The sequence below is a fragment of the Cibotium barometz genome, chromosome 33, assembly GCF_041138505.1.
Source record: "Cibotium barometz isolate CiBa-2024 chromosome 33, ASM4113850v1, whole genome shotgun sequence".
NCBI classification, from domain to species: domain Eukaryota; kingdom Viridiplantae; phylum Streptophyta; class Polypodiopsida; order Cyatheales; family Cibotiaceae; genus Cibotium; species Cibotium barometz.
This window is the reverse complement of record NC_141078.1, coordinates 15,160,701-15,168,200: the sequence shown is the minus strand read 5'-3', so window position 1 is coordinate 15,168,200 and position 7,500 is coordinate 15,160,701.

The following is a 7,500-nucleotide window of genomic DNA, read 5'->3' as shown; positions in this document are numbered from 1 at the left end:
TTTTCTACAAGTTCATCATATTCAAGGATATCAAACTAGATGCTATCTAACAAAAATCTCCACAAAAGGACAAATGGGAGTGGTAAGCAACTTGGTATAATAATACAAACTTGGCTTCTTAGAGACAAGTACTCCACTCTGGATGCAATAATATGCAGGCCTTGCAACTAGCACGTGTCCAACAACCAAATATAATAATATAAAGGCTTCTTAGAGAGACAAGTATTCCACTCTGGATGTAATAATATGCAGGCATTGCAACTAGCACATGTCCAACAAGTAAGGCTTGTAGATTCTATGGTTGATTAGCCTCTGCATTTTTTACTCACAACTTAATCTTTGTAGAAAAAATATGTTTGAGCAATCCAAGAAAAAAATGGATAACTTATAGAAGGAATACAAAAAATGAACCCCTACATGGAACTCTATTTATATGTATATGTGTGTGTGTGCGCGTGCACATGTCTATGTACACACACACACACACACACACACACTACGATGCGTTTGAGGATTTGTGTGAATGCATCAATTTGTGTTCGTGGAAATGTCAAGAGGGTATTTTCCTGACTAGTTTGCATGCACACCATTATTAATAGTGTCATGTCCTTCAATAGTCCCTGCCAAAAGCAATGTCGAGAAGCCTGCACGTAAGAGTACAAAGAATGCATGAACACACTTTAAAGAAAGGTCATCGTCACCGATTAGAATTCCTCCACAAAAACAACAATCCCCTCATGGGAGGATTTTTGGAATTCTGGAAGATAGATGGAGATTTTGATTATATTTTTTTTTTAAAAAAAATAGCGTTTTCATAAGGTGAATTTTTAAAATAAAATGGTGGTTGATTAGGCTCTACCCACCTTAGTTTAAACACTTAATAACTATGATTAGTGTAGGATTAGGGCATCTTCACCACAACCATGCATTATTGGTACACTCATGTTTTAACAACTGTGGTGTGAACACCACACCGTAAAAGCACAGTAGGGTGGCATGGTTCGAACCCAAGCCAAGGCACATACTAGCTCTCAAGCTCTTTCATTGGCCAAGGACCCACATGCAAACTACATGTTTATGGAGGTAGTCGACGATGTTATACAATGCCTTCTCCCCTAGGCTATACTTTACACATTGTGCTCACATTTGCCAATGCGATGTTGATGACGATGGTGACAATGGTGATGATTATGATATTGCCTTTGTGCAGAGTACATCAAATCTCCCTCCCTTCCAATATTGTTACAACTTCTAATTAACACATATTTTTAGCATTGCATCTCTTCCATCTTAATTTTTCATTGTAATGTACGTGAATGAATTTTCAAGGATCAATACAAGAGTCTTGAAGGTTTACTTGATTATGGCTTGTATCCTCTTGGTGTTCTTATATCATGTTATACGTTCAACTTGTTGAATCATCCTTACAATTATGCCTTTTATGTCTTTCGAACTCCTTTGGTGGTCTTATATTATGTTATACATTTGAATGTTGTTTGAATCATCATTTGTACATACTCCTAGGGCTCCTATATTAGACTTTCATAAACAAATGGCTACATTGCATACATCCTATGTGAAGAAATTTTTGCAAGTTTGGCATTGAAGGCTAAGGCCTTTTATAAGCATATTTATCGACAAACCATGGGGTTCAATTGTCTAGGGCCAGAACTTACATTTGGGTTGAGTTCCCATTCAGATTTTGGGTCACTCACAATCTTAATGCAACATGAAGTGGCAGGACTGCAAGTTAGAAAAGGAGATGAATGGGTCAATGTAAATCCAATATCAAATTCATTTGTTGTATTTTTGGGAGACCAAATTTAGGTATGTTTTTTATGCATGCCATGCATGAAGCATTAAAGATTTTGTAGACATATTGTATGTGGCTGAATGGAATTATATTGCATGTATTACAGTCACTTTGACACAACAAGACATTTTTGATGTAATGATGTTCTCATAAATAGCTTCTTTCACATATATTAACAAATGGACACTATAAGAGTGTCGAACATCGAGTTCTCACAACCAAAAGAAGACAAGAATGTCCATTACTTGTTTCTATGGTCCAAGTGACCATGAAAAGGTGGGACCTTTAGGAAAGTTTGTGAGTGATTAAAGTACAACACTTGGATGGCCATAAGGAAAAAGCTTGTGGTGGGACAAAAGTGCCCATGGCATCACTACATGGCCTCACTATAGTACTACCATAAATATGAGTAGTAACCCTAAACAATGGATATGATTTTTTATATATTAGCTAACCCTAAGGTGTTTGTTCACACCTGGATGACCGTGGGGAAAAAACTTGGTGGGATAAATTTTCCCGTGACATCAATACATGGCCTCACTATAGTACTACCATAAATCGCTAATGTGCTAATTGTGATAACAATTTATGACGTGGTAGACTATTTAGGTCCTAATACATTTACAAAATGTGTTAAGAAGTTGGTAGACTATTTGTTCACACCTGGATGACCGTGGGGAAAAAACTTGGTGGGATAAAATTGCCCCGTGACATCAATACATGGCCTCACTATAGTACTACCATAAATCTCTAATGTGCTAATTGTGATAACAATTTATTATGTGGTAGACTATTTAGGCCCTAATACATTTACAAAATGTGTTAAGAAGTTGGTAGACTATTTAGGTTATAGTAAATCTACAAAATGAGTTAAAATCAATCCCCAGAAAACTCCTTCTAGACTATTTCAAAATGTTGTGCCTTTTTTTAACAACTTTACAACAAGGATATTTTAGTAGAATTATGAAAGATATATTTCATGCTCTATTGTATGAATGTTTGTATATATATATATAAATATATAAATATAAATATAAATATAAATATATAGTACGAACTAATGCTAGTGGCACTAATATAGAAGCCTTCTTAAGGGAAGATAGAAAACGAATTGATAGCCTTTGCAAGAAAAACACATTTTGTCTCAAATGAACCAAAATGAATTTTTTGGCCTATTTTGTCATTGTTAATGGTCTAGTCATGAGGAATTGATAGCCTTTGCAAAAATAAAATCATTTGATCTCAAAAATATGAACAAAAAGGGCTTTTTTGCATGTTTCCTCATGACCCGTGGTCTACTTGTAGTCTCGAGCAAAGTGTCACTTGACTTATGAGTCATGGTTGTAAGTTATACTACGTTTTGAAGGTTTACATTACATGTGTTGTTATTATGTTTGAGTTTATATGGATCATGAAACTTTGAACTATTTTTATAACTTCATCTCAATGGTTATGAGGCTAGGTGGGAAGAGATAATGAAAATAGAAGTGCATTTGAAAACTAATTATAAAGGAAAAGAAATTATAATGGATAAGGAATTACCTTTGATATTGCATTAAAAAAAGTTTTAATGATTAAGATAAGAAAACATTGCAAGATATGAAGGAATCTTGAACCCATTATTGTTACATTCAATCTATGAGGTCTAAGGATGGCATATGAAGCAAAGAAAGTAGTGAGATCGCCATCCAACTAATTATTAATTCCACATAGGTATTGAGAAACTTTTATTATAAAAAAATGAATTCTCAAGAAGAATGTCCACAGAGCTTATTACATGAACTTATGAGATCTAATAAAGAAATTAATATATTAATCTCATGATAGTTCTTGTGTAAACAAACAAGGGAAAAGCCACAGAGCTAGAAAAACATACTTATTTGAGGTTATAATGAATTAAATATACCAACAAAGTTTCAACATGTTATTTTTGGTACTAGGTTTTTCATTTTGAAAAACAAAATGTAAAAGGTTGCTTAGTCCTATGAAAAAAAATGTCAAAAATAATATATGTGGAGTTAGTAATGGATAGGAAAGGGAAAGGACACTTAGTAGTACCAAGTGAATTACCTAAGCTGGTGCACTTTATTCCTAGTCAAGAGAAAGTTAAAGAGCCACAAGCTACAAACTTCTCTATTCATGTGTTTTGTTTACATGGGTTTCAAACTTGAGGTGTCTAAAAATATGCAAGTGTAGCACGTGAGTTCATCAAGAGGGGTATATTAATTCAAAAACATTACAGAAATACATTTACAAGAAGGGTTTTTTAAACAAATTTTTTTTAAAAAAAAACACAAGTTTATGAAGAAAAAGGGGTCATTTTATTCATAAAAGTATGTAAGTGTAAGGGGTTTTTTAAATACCCCTTCAATGCACGTGATACATAAAAAAAGTTTAGAGGCCATGAAGCCCCCGAGGTTTTGAATGTTCTTTGTTTTAGATATCATTTATGTATACTTTTAAGAAGTTTGGTATCTTAAATAGAGATCTAAGACTCATAAGTTTGGAAACATGTGTTTTGGAAGTTGGTCACTCACCTTGAGATGTGGATAAGTGGTTAAATTGAGAGAGTTTTACTAAAGTGCATAAATAACATCTTTGAGCATTTCTTGGTGACAACTAAAGTAAATGGAAAAAAGTAGAAAATATAATTTGTGAAACTTGATCTTAAGACAAAGAACCATGATGCAAGGGAGTACTAAAAAATGAGGTTACAAATATATGGCATTGTTTGCCCCACCCACATGCTTTGACAAGGAGCCTTAATGGTGATCTAGGAAGACCAGGATAAGGATATCATGCACATAGGATGTAGTGAAAACTCAACGATCTTAAGACAAAGAACCATGATGCAAGGGAGTACTAAAAAATGAGGTTACAAATATATGGCATTGTTTGCCCCACCCACATGCTTTGACAAGGAGCCTTAATGGTGATCTGGGAAGACCAGGATAAGGATATCATGCACATAAGATGTAGTGAAAACTCAACGATCTCAATATGTAGAATGCCAAACTAGCCTATACATGCTATCCAAGGTAAATTATATCATAGGCCAACCACTATATGGACCGAATCAACCAAATCAATATGTAGAGAGCTTTGTGTCTCATTCCTAATAGCTTAACCATAAGTCTACCAACTTAGTTCTCATCAAAGATCTAGTACTAGGTTTTTAAAAGAACTTTGAGAATTTTCTAAAGCCATGATTAATTACCTTGATTTAAAATGCAAGAAAGTTTTGCTCTCCCTTTGAAGAGAGTGAGAAATGTACCAAATTTCCTTGATTAATATAATTAATTTAGGTTATTAGTGACTTTAATCTAAAAAGTAAATAAAAACTTCTCCTTCTTTGAAGAGAGTGAATAGTGTACCATTTTTTACTAAGATATTATGACTCTTTTATGAATCTAAGAAAGTTACATATGTCATTGGATTCACCTTATAACTATCCTCATGGGGTGAGAAAGGGGGAGGGGGAGGAGGGGTTGGGGCTAGGGATATGGTCATTGAAATATGTAAAATACCATGTGAGATCAACAAAGGGAAATAATATTTTATGGACTTATGAAAAGATGTACATGGTGAGAAAATGTACAAAAAACCTTAAACGAGAGAAAAAATACATTTAGTAAAATAAGGGTAGGATTCCTATCTCTAAAATTATAGAAGAAGTTCCTCAAAATATTTAGAATTTTAATTTGTAAAACCCCCAAGAGACTACCATGTCAACCCATTGTCTCATGTTATTAAACCAAAGGCATCTTTAAACCATAGGTTTGTAATAATTTCAAAGAAATTTTGAAAGAGAGATATCACTTTGATCATGGAGTAGTTTCCATGAGAATTAAAAAAAACTCAAGATTCTTTTTAAGAGTGCTCTTTAAGAGTCCCCAATTTCTTTAAGACTTCTCGTTAAAAGTCCCTAGTTTCTTTAAGATTTCTCTTTAAGATGATCTTTAAGAGTCCCTAGTTTCTTGCACATGAGACTCCGTAACTAGATACTTTGTGTAAAGAAGAGTCTCAATTTAGGTAAAGCTATCCTAAATTTTCCATCAAGGATGATAAATCTAGGGTCTTGGTTCCAGACTTTGGCCCTTACGCTTTCAATCTTTATAGTCTTATGTTTGAGGTTTCATGATTAGCATCTTGGAAATGAACGAAATACACGGACAATAAAATTCAACAAAGAAATAATATCACCTCGTTGTCTTTTGATGCATTTCGATTCCCTTATGCTTTTCTTTAGGTTTCAATCAGGATCCATTATCTTTTTAATTTAGTTTTATTGTGTATTTTTCTTTAGGTTTCAATCAGGATCCATTATCTTTTTAATTTAGTTTTATTGTGTATTTTTCTTTTCATTCACAATTTTTCAAATGTCATATTTACATATTTCTCTCTTTATTTAATCTTATGTGGTTACATTTATGGAAACATAGATGAATGATATTGATAACTCTATTATTAAGGCTTCCTTAGTAGTGTTCATGTCCATATTCCTTCCATTTGGAATATTTACAAATGCTTTTTAAATAATCGTGTGTCTAAGAAAATATTATAGTATATTTTCTTGTGTTTTGAAGATAATGAACATAGTTTTTCTAGTTCTTTGTCATTACTACTACAAACTTTTTCTCAAACATTTAAAAACTTTTGGAGTTTCAAATAATGTAAGCATAATTATTTTTGAAAATTTCTCGTAGATCTCTATATTTCTATGTTGGTGGCATTATGGATTAAGTTTTTAAGGCTAAGTCCTTGCCATGTATTATAAAATAAATAGTTTGTTTGCACTAGTCACTTAGAGTATGTAACTTATTTTTGAACATGGCATATTCTAGAAAAATTAAATAATTTATTGTCATTTCATAACATTTTTCATACATATAAATAGAGTTCCATGTAGGGGTTCATTTTTTGTATTCCTTCTATAAGTTATCCATTTTTTCTTGGATTGCTCAAACATATTTTTTCTACAAAGATTAAGTTGTGATAAAAAAATGCAGAGGCTAATCAACCATAGAATCTACAAGCCTTACTTGTTGGACATGTGCTAGTTGCAATGCCTGCATATTATTACATCCAGAGTGGAATACTTGTCTCTCTAACAAGCCTTTATATTATTATATTTGGTTGCTGGACACGTGCTAGTTGCAAGGCCTGCATAATATTGCATCTAGAGTGGAGTACTTGTCTCTAAGAAGCCAAGTTTGTATTATTATACCAAGTTGCTTACCACTCCCATTTGTCCTTTTGTGGAGATTTTTGTTAGATAGCATCTAGTTTGATATCCTTGAATATGATGAACTTGTAGAAAAATGATGCAAATTTTAGCATGTGTATGTTAGACAGCATCTAGTTTGACATCCTTGAATATGATGGACTTGTAGAAAAATGATATAAATCTTAGCATGCGTATGTAAAAATGCAACACGTGATTTGATTTGATGCCACACATGATTTGATTCAATGCCCATGCGTATCTTATTATCATAATGTAACATTGTGGATAACTCCTAAACTATTCCTATTCTCAAAAAATACATCCACACTAAAGTCCTTACAAGGTGAAAAAAAACATGACCTCTCATTGTCATATTGTAATACCAACTCCATTAACCTCTCACTTCTGTCATTTTGTAAACAACACTACTCTCTTAACTTGTTGAATAATCTACCTACAT